Here is a 15,039-nt window from a genome sequence, read left to right on the forward strand (position 1 = left end):
ATCATTCCTTTACGGACTGTGGAAAGAGTCAGACTGGCTTAGGCCATTTTGCACCTTTGTGCTGGGGAATCTCTGGGTTTAAATTACAGAAGCTCCAGTCTTTGCTTTTCAATCCCTTAATCCTCGAGGAGCAAGGGTTCCAGTTCAAGACAACTTCACACAGAACATAAGAAAGGACTGTGAGATCCGACCTCGAGTATGACGGTCTTTTTCAGCTATGATCTTTCACTTGCATCCACAGTCGAAATGTCTTTGAGGCAAGCCAGTGTCAAATAATTAATGCATTTGCAGCAAAGGACTTTCTTTCCCCACCCCAACTCTGCTATAAATGCATTGCATGAAAAGCAATAAATGCTTTCATGTAAGCCACTTGGACCTATGGTTTTCATCATGGTTTTGCTGGGATCCCTCGCTTTGGGGAACCTTTGTGAGGTGCCTCGCTGAAATGGAAAGAAAAGCTGGCCCGGGAGGTTTTACATCTGGTAGCCTACCCCATTACTTAAATAGGCTACATCTAAAATAAAAAAGGGGAAAGTTATACAGGTTGGATTGGGGCAATTATGTTCTGATCTAAGACATATATGTTTGTGGATTACTTCCAGGTGTTTCTTGAAAAACATGTTTTCTTGATCTGTAATTAATATTTTGCTAATGGAACTCTAGCAAATGCCTTCAAAAACCACTCACCATTTCTTCACACCATAAATGATAAGGACTAATAGTACCCATATTACGACTCTTGGGTTTTTAAGCATTATCCTAGTTTGTGTCACTACTATTACTTAAAATTATAATATCCAGGTGCTGTGTATGGTATTTGATCAAAGGAAATCGAAATGTAATGAGTTATAACTTTATTCCCCGAGGACTTTAACTGTATGTAATGGGAGAGGGTGTGATTTATTTTCTGAGTCATTCTGGGAACAGTTATGAAAAGCTTTAGTTAATGTTGGTAACCTGGGCTATTGAAATGGCCAAAATATATGGGACTATTTCCTTTATAGGGGAAAGCTGAACCAAATTATCTTTAAAAAATCTGTATATCATAACGTTACTATCAATCACTGGCTTCCTGAATTCTATGTGGAGTGTTCATAGGCACACACACACACACACACACACACACACACACACACACACACACACACACACACACACACCAAGACTTCAAAATTGACCTATAGAGATAACAACACTGACAATTGATATTTTTTGATGGTGATGAATGCATGTTGTAAGACACAATAAACAGCAGAGCTCTAATTTTCTGTGAGAAGTTCTAATTTTTCTTGCCTTAACCTTGTGTATAGACAACTTTTAGCCACGACACTAACCCAGTCCTGTGCACCAACATCAGTGAGATGAGCCCTGCCCCTTTAAGCAAATACAATAAGGATACTTTAGAAGAGAGCCAAATACTTTTATTTTTTGATCTTCATTAAATATTGTTTGACCTTAATCACTGCCTTTGAACAAGCTTAATGTGACATCACCTTGATACAAAAACTCACTGCACACCAGTCCTGGCTCTGGAAGGAGAAGGCTCTGATTACCCGTCCTCTGTGTGATCTTTTCAGATTGTCCTGATGAGATGAAGTGTAATCTCGTTTCTCTCCTCTCCAGCACCACAAACCACAGGCAGTTTAAGGCAGCCTGAAAATCTCTTACATCTGGAAGAGCAATAATTCATGGGATTTTGCCTGGCAGCCATGACACGCAGCAGGGCCGCCAGAAACAACCGTCTCTTATGTTGTGCTATTTGCAAAAAATCAGAAGAGGAGGAGCCGGCACAGGGCCACATCCTTCTTTAGCATATGTTAGTGCGGAAACCCTTTTATTTTCTGCCAGATGCTTCATGAATAGGTCCTAAATATTACATAGACAGTAGCTATCGCTTCCAAACAAAATTCCTGGGTGTCTGCTAAGCTGCAAATGCATGAAGGCCTATTGTCTGGCAAAGGGGTCATGGTTAAATTTGCACACAGATTTTTTTTTTAAGGAAAAAAAGATATTTCAGACGCTACACATGATTTATAGGCATTTGCACACCCTGCTGTGCATGAATATGATGCCATCTTCTGAGAAGGATTATTTCTTGAAATGTATATGGGATTTAGCTACAGTAACTTTTACTGGGCAGCTTAGAATGGCCAGCAAAGTACCAGAATTTACTGCAGCACAGCTTGGGCTGTCAGGCTCAGGGTTGGTGTTTATGATTTCTGCAGAAGCAGAAATAAACAACTTCTCCTTAATGGCTTTCTTTATGTGTAGGCAGCGGTGGCCCTATCTGGTCTCACGACAGTAGCTGGGGCTGCACTCGGCCCCATTTTATGTGGAACCAATGTCTGAAAATTTGCATTTCTGCTTTTCTGGGTTTTCTCTGGCAAGAGCCAGAAATGGGGAAATAGATGGAGAATGTCTGAGTGGGTAGCCTTCCATTCTGCTTCCATTCGGGGTTATAAATACATTGTGGAGAGAATGACTCAATTTGAAAACCCTGACAGAGAGACGAGAAGGAAATGGCTAGATTCATTCTCCGATTGTCTATTGTCCATAAACCTTGCAAAAATGCTCATCAAAGCAAATTCAAATATCTCTCCCAGACCTGCTTTTTCAGTGTTTGATATAGTTAAGTCACCACTCAGTACACATTTCAAGGCATACTTGAGCAATATTCAGACTGATGTAAAGCATATGCATGGGCATTTGAATATATTAAACATATATTTTCCTATTTAGACAAAAATAAAGTGATTATCTAAAACTTTCCTGATGTAACGACAGTTTTTAAAATTCAAAAGAACATGGACATATATTGTATAGAGAAGCAGGCAGAAATACATTTTTCCTTAAAATGAGACAACCGTTTCATGCCAAAGAAAAACAATTCCTTTGCCAAGCTACACATTGTTAACTTAAAATGTGTTCCATGTGGAAATAGTAAGACTTATTTTTAAGGAAAGGCTAGTGGTCTAAAGTTAGTTGGCTCTGTGCCTGTCAACTACACATTTTGGCTTCTAGTTTTACAGCTAGAATTGGAAATATTTATTTCCCCTTTTAAGACCCGTTCATTCCCTTTGACTAGTAAACCAGTGCATTTGCCTGTAAACATGCATGCAGAGAAAGGGACTTCCAGGCAATACACAGGGGGAGGATAATTTAAAGTCTCTTGTAGGCAGCATAATATCGGTTGGAAAGATTGCATTTTATTCTGTTCTCATTTTGTCCAGCCCTTTTGCCAGCATTTCTGTGTACTCATCACATTTTCTGGAAAGAAATTAAATTACCAGAGCCTTTGGCTCTTGGGTTTCAGAGCCTATGGCCACAAGACAGACACATATTTGAAATGCTTACAGTTCTACTGATGACAATATTTACCTATCACCACTGGTTAGAATTATCAGTATTCACAGACCCTTCTATAGCTCTTCCCTGATATCTTTGAAGGGGCCATTATAGCCTCATCTTCTGCAGGTTGCTGGTATATCCTGTGAGGCAGGAGAAACCCACTTTGAGGATCAGTCATCAGAAAGAGAGACCTTGGGAACTCTCTCTCTCTCTCTCTCCTCCCCCCTCTCTCTCTGCTTCTCTCTGTGTGTTTTAAATCTTATCTCACACTCATTTGGTGATCATATAAAACTTAACATAATATGTCTTTTAGCATTTTGATTGTTGCCACAAGGAAAATAGAAGGCACAGTTCACTATTCTCATCTCGCTTTATGCAATGTGAAATGTAGGAAAAGAATTGCCAGCATACATGGAAAATACATTGCTTATATTGCAGGAGTATTCAGCAGCTATCCTGGGGCTGACTCTAGTAAGTCTGAGTGGGTAAGAGCTATTTCATGCAGTTTGAAGAGCATGGGGTTCCGCCTTTTCACACATTTCCCTTTGTTGGAATACGCAAGTTTTATTTATGATTTTGGATTTTATTTCACAGCATTCCAGTTTAGTTTAGCATGATGTATTTAATAACCATGTCGACTGTCTTAATTACCCTATAAAGCAGGGTTCCATTGGCATTTGACCCTCCATGGCATTCCAGAGAAACTGCAGGGCCATGATAATTACCAACCGCCAGTGAGAAAATTAAACAAAAAGGCCCAACTTTTAAACCACCATTTTAAACGACCTATTACATTGTGTGAATAAATCATTGATGAAATAGCCTGCTTAACAGGAAAATAGCTATTCCATAGCAAAGAATTTCCTCTTGCATGATCATGAAGAGAATATTAAGTATTCTTCAGCTCAAAAGGTTAGATTTTATGTCTGTCCAATGCCTTTTAGTGACACATTTTTGTGTAATTTTATTGTAATCAAGCCTTTACAATAGAGGTTAGAGACTGGATATTTTGTCAGTCTTAAGCATTTTACTGTTCATAGAATACTAAATGTAGTTGGAAAAGACTGAGCAGGGATCTGTTTATAACTGAACAGAATTCAAATTCAAAGATCTGTGCACAATTTTGTTTCCTTTGATTAGCACTGTCTTTTGCAATACATTTTGAAAAGGTACTAATCAATCATTTTCAGTGATAAGACTGATTTGTGAATTGATGTCATAGTAAAAGCAAACACATAAAAACAACAACAACAACAACAACAAAAAACAAAAACAAAACACCAAAACAGTGACCTTTTTTGAAGGTCTGAAAATCTGGATTAGTTTGAGCATTCTGCCAATTAGGTCTAACTGACCACAGTATAGCCTTATCCACCCATCTGGGGCTCAACAAGAAAACCCTCAAATGCACCCCCTCACTACTCCCTGCTGACAAATGTTTGTTTTGTGAAAATTGATACCTTTACATATGTTTCCCATTAGGATTCCCACTGTGCTGCTAGAGATGCACTAGACAATTCTTTTCTGATCTCACCATAAGCCAATGATTATGGATTATGGTCATCCTGTTCAAAGTGCATGAAACTCAAGTGAGGACTTGGAAAAATTCTAGACTTTTACTCTAACCTATTCATTACTATTTTAACAGTTTTCTTTAAAAAAAAAAAAAAGTTAGGACATATGCTGGAAGGTCATACAAGGTTGATTCCTAGGCTTTTCATGCTACCTTATGTTTTTCTCATTGGCACATTACCTAAGGTCCAGGGAAGCTAGCCAATGGATATACAGAGTGACAGAGTGAACAAGTGCAGCCCCCAGAAGGATTTATAGTAGAATGGCAGATCCTAGGTTTGCAGCTAAGCATCTGGGCACCTCTTGCTCATTACTATGTAATGGCTAATAAATTACTCACCTTCTCAGAATTTCAGTTTTCTTTCTTGTAAAATGGAAGCAGTAATAGCTATTTCATGGGTCTGGAGCAAGACAACGATATCCGTGAATCCTATTCTATGATGTCAGGCTCAGAATCATTGCTCACTTCTCTTTGGATTTGATATTTCGTCTCTGACTTCACCTGAGTTCACAATAATAATTCTAATGTTGTGCTAAACGCCTTTGTATTGAAATCTGTTCAAAAGCTGGGAAAAGACCAGAAGGTGACAAGGGTTGGATGAACACACAACCTTCATTTCTGCATGATTCATGGGACATAAGGCAGCCAGTGTGGTCAGGAGCATCTTGGCACAATGACACACATTTTATTCTCTATAAAATTCTTTCCCAAACTCAGACATTTGTTGTGATTCATTTAAGAGCTGCTAAAGAAGACTTGCATCATAAATGGTTTCAAAATGTTAAAGGGAAGAGGGGATATAACACTTAAAAAAAAGAACTCCAACAATAAACATGCCAAAGTGGATGGGGGAAGACCATAAGGCCTTAATCCCAAACAAAGAGCAATAGGCAACTAGGGAATGCGGACAATAGTAGAAATAGTCCTCTTCAGGGAAGGTTGTACAAACGGGTTGTCCAATGCCAATTGAGTGTTACAATTAATGAAAAAAGAGGCAGAGGTCATGTATTTGAAAGAGTGGAAGGAGAAGCATATAGGAAAGTCTACAGAGAAGAAAGGGAAGGAAGAAAAAAAGTTCTAATTATATTAAATCTCAAAAATTTAAAAAAAAGTCACTGGATCCTTGAATTAGGTATTTCTGACTGACTGTCACTAGTGTCTACACATCTGAATTCTAGGTAGATATGCCTTTGATTTATAAAAAATTTATTTAATTAATTTATTCAGATTACAACTAAATTGTTATACCCTCACTTGTATCCTCCCATTCCTCCCTTCCTCCTGCTTTCACCCTATTCCCCTCCCCTAGGTCTATGACCAAGGGCGACCTCCTCCTCCACTATATGGTCATAGGCTATCAACTCTCATCTTTGTATCCTGCTTATTCTTTCTTTGAGTGTCATCAGGCCTCCCCACCAATGGGAGTTGGTCAAATATGGGACACCAGAGTTCATGACAGAGTCAGTCCAGGCTCTCCATAAGACGGTGGAGAATGTCTTGTCCATTGGCTAGATCAGAATAGGGGTTTGATGTTAACTGCTTGTATTGTCCTTGGTTAGTGCAATAGTTTGAGCAGATGCCACCTGCGTCCCAATCCACTCATCATGATATTCTTCTTGTAGGTTTCTAGGACACTCTAGATCCTTCTATTTCTCTGTCTCCTATATTTCTCTTACCTGGAGTCTCAGTAGGATGTCTTCACATCTATTCCAATATCCTGGTAAGTGAGGACTTTCATGGGACATGCCCTTTGGGCTAGTGCCCAATTATATGTGAGTATATACCATGTGAGTCTTTCTGTTCCTGGGTTAACTCACTCACTATTATCATTTCTAGTTCCAACCATTTGTCCTTGTTTTTAATAGCTGAGTAGTATTCCATAGTGTAAATGTACCACAGTTTCTTTATCCATTCTTCAACTGAGGGACATTTAGGCTGTTTCCAGGGTCTGGCTATTATGAATAAGGCTGCTATGAACATGATTGGGCATATGTCCTTTCTGTGTGGTGGAGCATTTTCTGAATACATTCCAAAGAGTGGAATAACTGTGTCTTGAGGAAGGCCTGTTCCCAGTTTTCTGAGAAAGCTCCAGATAGATTTGCAAAGTGGTTATACAAGTTTGCTTTCCCACCAGCAATGAAGAAGTGTTCCTCTTTCTCCACATCCTTGCCTGCATGTGGTGTTACTTGAATTTTTGATCTTAGCCATTCTGATTGGTGTAGGATGGAATATCAGAGTTGTTTTGATTTGCACTTCCCTGATGACTAAGGAGGTTGAGCATTTCTTTAACTGTTTCTCACCCATTCAATATTCTTCTGTTGAGAATTGTCTGTTTAGTTCTGAGCCCCATTTCTCAATTGGGTTATTTGGTTTGGTGGTGTTTAATTTCTTGGGTTCTTTATATTTTTTGGATATTATACCATTGTCAGATGTAGGGTTGGTGAAAATCTTTTCCCAGTCTGTAGGCTGTCGCTTTGTTCTGTTGATAGTGTCTCTTGTCTTACAGAAGCTTCTGGGCCTTGTAAGGTTCCATTTATTAATTGTTGACCTTAAGGCTTGGGCTGTTGGTGTTCTGCTCAGGAAGTTGCCTCCTGTGTCATTGTGTTCCAGGCTCTTCCCCACTCTTCCTTCTCACCAATTTAGTGTCTCTGGTTTTATATTGAGGTCTTTAATCCACTTGGACTTGAATTTTGTGCATGGTGACAAATATCTAATTGCATTTTTCTACATATAGACATGCAGTTAGGTTAGCACCATTTGTTGAAGATGGCTTCTTTGTCAAAAATCAAGTGACCATCTGTGTGTGGATTCATTTCTAGGTCTTCGATTTGATTCCATTGATCAACCAGCCTATTGCTATGCCAGTACCATTGAGATTGCGTATGGAGATTCCTCTGGAGGATATTTTATTGTATAGGATTGTTTTAGCTATTCTGGTTTTGTTTTGTTTTTTTTTTTTTTTTTTCATATGAAGTTGAGGATTGATCTTTCATTGTCTTAAAAAATTGTGTAGGTATTTTGATAGGGATTGCATTGAATCTGTAAATTGCTTTTGGTAAGATGGTCATTTTTACTATGTTAAATCTCCTGACCCACGAACAAGGGAGATCCTTCCATCTTCTGATGTCATCTTCAATCTTCTTCTTCAGAGATTTAAAGTCTTTTCAAACAAGTTCTTCACTTGCTTCATTAGAGTTACTCCTAGATATTTTATATTGCTTGTGGCTATTGTGAAGGGTACAGTTTCCCTAATTTCTTCCTCTTCATGGTTGTCATTTGTATATTGGAAGGCTACTGATATTTTTGAGTTAATTTTGTATCCAGCCAATTTGTAGAAGGTATTTATCATTCTCTGGTGGAATTATGGGGGTCCCTTATGTACACTATCATATCATCTGCAAATAGGGATAATTTGACTACCTCCTTTCGCGTTTGCATCACCTAGATCTCCTTGTGTTGTCTTATTGCTCTGGCTAGAACTTCAACTATATTGAAGAGATGTGGAGAAAGTGGGCAGCATTGTCTAGTCCCCAAATTTAGAGGAATTTCCTTGAGTATCTTGCCATATAATATGCAGTTGGCTGTTGCCTTGCTGTATACAGCCTTTATCATGTTTAGGTATATGCCGTGTATTCCCAATCTCTCAAAAACTTTAAACATGAATGGGTGTTGAATTTTGTCTAATGCTTTTTCTGCATCTATGGTGATGTGTTTTTTTTTTCTTTCCATTTGTTTATATAGTGGATTACATTGATGGATTTCTGTACATTAAACCATCTCTGCATGACTGGAATGAAGCCTACCTGGTCATAGTGAATGGTATCTTTGATATGTTCTTTTATTCGGTTTGAGAGTATTTTATTGAGTATTTTTGCATCAATGTTCATAAGAGAAATTGGTCTGCAATCCTCTTTCTTTGTTGGGTCTTTGTGAGGTTTAGGTATTAAAGTGACAGTGGCCTCATAGAATGAATTTGGTAATGTTCTTTCCATTTCTATCTTTTGGAGTAGCTTGAAGAGTATCAATGTTAGCCATTCTTTGTAGATCTGGAAGATTTCTGTGCTGAAACCCTCTGGCCCTGAGCTTTTTTTGGTTGGGGAGACTATCAATGATTGCTTCTATTTCTATAGGAGAAATCGGACTATTTAATTTGTTTATGTGATCTTGATTCAATTTTGGCAAGTGGAATTGATCAAGAAAAGTTTCCATTTCCATTAGATTTTCAAATTTTGCAGCATATATGCCTTTAAAGTGGGATCTTAGGATTCTTTGTATTTCTTCAGTGTCTGTTGTTATGTCTCCCTTTTCATTTCTTATTTTCTTGATTTGGAAAGTATCTGTCTGCCTTTTAGTTAGTTTGCTTAATGGTTTGTCAATCTTGTTGATTTTCTCAAAGAACCATATTCTGGTTTTGTTGATTCTTTGAATAGTTCTCCTTGTTTCTAATATTTTGATTTCAACCCTGAGTTTGATTATTTCCAGACATCTACTCTTCTTGGGGGTTTCTGCTTTTTCTTTTTCTAGGTCTTCCAGCTATGTCACTATGTTGCTTATGTGAGATATCTCCAACTTCATTTTAAAGGCACTTAGTGCTATGAATTTTCCTTTTAACACCACTTTCAATGTGTCCCAGAAATTTGGGTATGGGCCTTCATTTTCCTTGAATTTCAGGAATCCTTAACATCTTTATTTCTCCACTGACCTATGTGTCAATAAGTCAAGAGTTGTTTAGTTTCCATTTGTGTGTAGGCTTGCTGTTGTTGAAGTTCAGCCTTAGACCATGGTGGCTTCATAGGATACAAGGTATTATTTCAATCTTCTTGTATCTGTTCAGGCCTGTGTGACCTACTATGTGATAAATTTTGGAGAAGGTTCCATGGGGTGCTGAGAAGAAGGTATAATTCTTTGTGTTTGGGTAAAATGTTCTGTAAATGTCTGTTAGATCCATTTGATTCATGACATCGGTTAATGAAGTTATTTCTCGGCTTAGTTTCTGCCTCAATGACCTATTATTCAGTGAAAACGTGGTGTTGAAGCCTCCCAATATTAATGTGTGGGGAATGATGGGTGGTTTAAGCTTTGCTAATAGTTCTTTTACAAATGTGGGTGCCCTTCTCTTGAGGCTTTAGATATGTAGAATTGTGATGTCCTCTTGGTTGATTTTACCTTCGATGAGTATGAAGTGTTCTTCCTCATGTCTTTTGATTAATTTTGGTTGAAAGTCTATTTTGTTAGATATTGAAATGGCTACACCGGCTTGCTTCCTGTGAGTATTTTCTTAGAATAGTTTTCCAGTCTTTTACCCTGAGGTAATATCTGTCCTTGTGGGTGAGATGTGTTTCTTGAATGCAGAAGAATGTTAGGTCTTGTTTATGCATCCATTCAGCTAGTCTATGTCTTTTTATTGGAGAATTGAGACCATTAATGTTGAGAGATATTAATGACAAGTGACTGTTAAGTCTCTTAAATTTTGATATTGGTTATTGCAGAAAGTTTGTGTGGTTGTATTTTTGTGATGATGTAATTATCTATTTCCTGTCTAGTTTTGGTTGTGGCTTGTCCCTTTGGGGTTGATTTTTCCTTCTAGTAACTTCTGTAAAGCCTTTTTTTTTTTTTTTTTTTTTTTTTTTTTTTTGGAAAGGAACTGTTTGAATTTGTTTTTGCCATGGAATATTTTGTTTTCTCTGTCAATAATTATTGATAGTTTTGCTGGGTATAGGAATCTGGCCTGGCATCTGTGGTCTCTTTGGGTTTGCAGAAACTTTGTTCAAGCCCTTCTGGCTTTATGGTCTCTGCTGAGAACTCGGGTGTAATTCTGATATGTTTGCCATTGTATGTTACTTGGCGTTTTTCTCTTGCTGCTTTTAATATTTTTCTTCATTCTGTATATTTTGTGTTTTTATTATTATGTGGTGGGAAGATTTTCTTTTCAGGTCTATTCTATTTGGTGTTCTGTAGGCCTCTTGCATGTTTATATGTAGCTCCATCTTTAAATTGGGGACATTTTCTTCTATGATTTTGTTGAAGATGTTTTCTGGGCCTTGGAGTCAGATCTCTTCTTTTTCCTGGATGCCTATTATTCTCAGTTTTCATCTTTTCATGGTGTCCTTGATTTTTGGATATTTTGTGTCAGGAATTTTTCAGATTTAGAATTTTCTTTGATGATTGCTTTGAGTTCTATGGTTGTATCTTCTAGTCCTGTGATTCATTCCTCCATTTCTTGGAGTTTGTTAGAGAAGCTCACCTCTGTGTTGCTTACTTTCTTCTCTAAGTTCTCTCGTTCCCGTTTTTCTTCTGTCTGTGCCTTTATCACTGTTTCCATTTCAATCTTCAGATCTTGAACTCTTTTATTGATTTCCTTCATCTGGTTTTTTGTATTTTCCTAAATTTTTTTCTGGTGTCTCTCGATAGGCCTTCTTTATGTCTTCCACCTGTTTTGCTGGGTCTTCCTGCATTTGATTATGGGTTTTATTCATTTCCCCTGTTATCATTCTCATTACTAAGGATTTGAGGTCATTTTCTTGTATTTCAATTGTGTTTGAGTTCTCAGGGTTGCCTTCTTTGGGATACCTGGAATCTGGAGATGCTGAGTTGTTTTGGTTTTTGTTGTTTACATTCTTTCACTATCCTTTATTCTCATGCTACCTCTGATGTCAGGTTTTAGCTTCTGGTGCGATTCACTGGTTGTTGAGAGTGAGTAATTGGTGAATGATTATAGGTCATGTGCCCTTGCCTGTGGGGATCAGGGAGTTCTTCCCTGGAACTGGCAGGTGACCTGGCTTCTGCTCTACACCTTAAGCTCCTGACTGGGTCAGTAGAGGTAGATTTCTGTCTGATCCAATTTACACCACTGAGGGAATTCAGACCATCTGTGTTGGGAGACGCTGTTTAATTTTCTCTCCTGACCCCTTGGGGCAGTCCAGCCTCTCCCAAGCATGTGCGAGACCCCGCCTGGCTATGGGGACTGGCCAGAGCAGGTTATAACTGCCCAATTGTGCAAGCATGGACTGCTATGCCTGGACCTGTTCAGACAGCAAGATGGTGGTGGTTCTGTCCCATTGGGTTGTGGCCACAGTTTAGACCCTGTCCAGACCCCTCAGGGTTGTCCAGCTTCTCCCAACAGCGTGGGAGTCCGTGATGGGCAATGGAGACTGTCCAGCTGGGTGTTATCTGCTCAATTGTCCAGGCCCAGACCGCTGTTGCCAGCAGTCAGGTTCCTGCCTGGACCAGTCTTGAAAGTGTACCAGTGTAGATTGCGCACCTTTGGCACTTCAATCCCACTGAGTTGTGGCCGTAATTCAGACCCCCTTATAGACCCCTCAGGGTTGTCAAGCTTCTCTCACGAGCTTCGTAGTCCCTGCTGGGCCATAGAGATTGTCTGGGTCAGGCTTTATCTGCCCAATTTTCCAGACCCAGACCACTGTGGCCCACAGTCAGGTTCCTGTCCGGACCAGTCTAGATAGCGGAGCCTTTGATTGTTTCTAACATTTATGGTTTCCATTGAAAAGTACTTCTTTCACCAGAATAAACCCACTCTTTGACACATTAATCTTTGCTCTTCAAAGTTTAGAATATTAGCCTTGCAACCTACCTAGAATTCTTCAGCTCCAGAGATAGCCTCTATTCCAAAGAATGATGTTACAGTTCATCTCATTTATATGTAAAACAAAAATCAAAATATCTATCCCAATAAAAGAATTATGACACAGTTTTTCTTGGAATTTGGTTATTATAACATTAAAGACACTGGCTTTATTACATTTTTGTCTTATTGGATGTTGGAGGTCAAATACATGGCATTGAACATACAAAGAAGATACACTACCACTATGGCCCTTATCTAGAGTACAAAATCACTTAAGGGAGAGCATGTTTCAGTTTTATTTCTCAGATATAGTGTCTATGTAAAGATTCAATGCCATCTCCAAATATAAAGTACAAAAAGGATAAAGAACTACATGAAGGGTAAAATACTTGTCTAGATTGAAAGGGGTCTTAGTTTATTATTAAATACCAAAAATTAAATGAACAAACAAACAAACAAATAAGTCTTGTTCTCTTATATGAATGGGAAAGGAAGAAGAAAGAAGAGGAGAGAAAAATATTCATTAGTCTGCACTTACAGTTTCTGTCATTCATCTTTTCTTAGCATTCTGTGATGGTTGTTTTTTAAATTCCCCACAAGAAAGGGTTCCTCTGTGTAGCCCTGGCTGGCCTGGATTCACTTTGTAGACCAGGCTGGCCTTGAAATCCCAGTGATCTGCCTGCCTCTGCATCCCAGAGTGCTGGTATTACAGGGCTGTGCGACCATGCCTGGTTTTTGATGGTTGATTTTAATGTCAAATTGCTACAAATTATAGACACCTTTAGGGAATATCAATTGAAAATTGTTCTAGTTACCTTAATCAATGTAGAAAGTCTTAGCTCAAATATGAACAGCAACTTCTGGTAGCAGCCCAGATTTTTAAAAAGGGCGGTGGGGGAGACATGGCGGAAGAAGGCTTATTCATCTCTTGTTCCCTTGGCCTTCACTCTCTCCACACAGTTAATGTATCCTGTTGCTGCTGCTGTTGATTTATTTTATGATATAAAGACCCAATGTTTCTAGCCTTCCATTGTTGTAGCACTCTGGGACTCTCCCATGTTTTCAGTGGCAGACAGAGACTGCTGAGCACCAGCCTTGTAGAATGAATAACTACCAGAGTCTCACATGTGATTTAGCTTTTGTTACTATTTCAAAATATGCTTCCTTAATAAATTATGCATATGTTATATTACTCTAAGAAGCCTGACTAATGCAAATTATCTCAAACTTTTAATCCCTTGATCTGATAGTTGACCAGCTATGGACCTGCTGTGATCTAGGAAGAGCTTTGGAGGATGGGTAATAAGATGGGGAAATTATTATTTAATCACAATTTTAAACTAATACACATAATTTGATTCAAACTTGATAGACCAGATACGGTGGTAGACGTCATTAAATTCAGCACTTTGGAGGGAGAAGCAGGCAGATCTTTGTGAGTTTGAGGCCAGACTTGTCTACATCATAAATTCCTTGACAGTCAGTGTTATGTAGAGTGACTCTGTCTCAAAACAAACAAACAACAAACAAAAATATTTAACGTTACATAAGAGAGTATAGTAATTTTGAAGTTTACAGTAATCACAGATTGTTATAAACATCATATATTTGGCAAATACAACTTATGGTCATTACAGTCTGAAAACAGTGTGAAGAAATGATTATGCTCGGTGAGACTTCTTTTTTTTTTTTTAATTTATTCAGATTACAACTCAATTGTTCTCCCATCACTCATATCCTCCCATTCCTCCTACCCTCCCACCCTTACCCTATTACCCTCCCTTAGGTCCATGTCCGAGAGGTATCTCCTCCCCCACTTTATGGTTGCAGGCTAACAAGTTTCCTCTTGGTAGTCTACCTATTCTTTCTTTCAGTTCCACCAGAGATCCCTCCCAGGGGAGGTCATCAAATACGGGGCACCAAAGCTTATGTCTGAGTTAGTCTCTGCTCTCCACGTAACTGTGGAGGATCTTCTGTCCATTCACTAGATCAGAGTAGGGTTTTGGTGTTTACTGCTTGTATTGTCCTTGGTTAGTGCAATAGTTTGAGCAGACAGCTCTGGGCCCTGATCCACCAGTTACGCTGTTCTTCTTGTAGGTTTCTATGATCCTCTAGATCCTTCTATTTCCCCATCTCCTATATTTCTCATAACTAGAGTCCCAATAAGATGTCCTCACATCTGTCCCAATCTCCTGGTAAGTGAAGAAATTCATGGGGCATACCTTTTGGATTAGTGCTGGTGACACTTCTTAAAAATAAAATCATTGTAAAGCAAATAATTCACTATATCACTGTTTATTTTTAGAACATGCTCCTAGCTGACTCTAGATATAATAATTTTCCTTTGTAATTCATACACCTCATCCTTAAAGCTTAAAGCCTTTTTTCTTGCACGGAGTCACTGTGTTTCTTTCAGACTTTTAAGTGCCTGTGTAATACCAGTAGAATGAGAATCAGAGCTGTGAATTAACTGGCAAACTCTCAGATTTCTACGAATAGACTTGTTTCTCCTAATCAGTCAAAATGTAAGAGT

Source organism: Acomys russatus, chromosome 2, assembly GCF_903995435.1.
Source record: "Acomys russatus chromosome 2, mAcoRus1.1, whole genome shotgun sequence".
Taxonomy (NCBI): domain Eukaryota; kingdom Metazoa; phylum Chordata; class Mammalia; order Rodentia; family Muridae; genus Acomys; species Acomys russatus.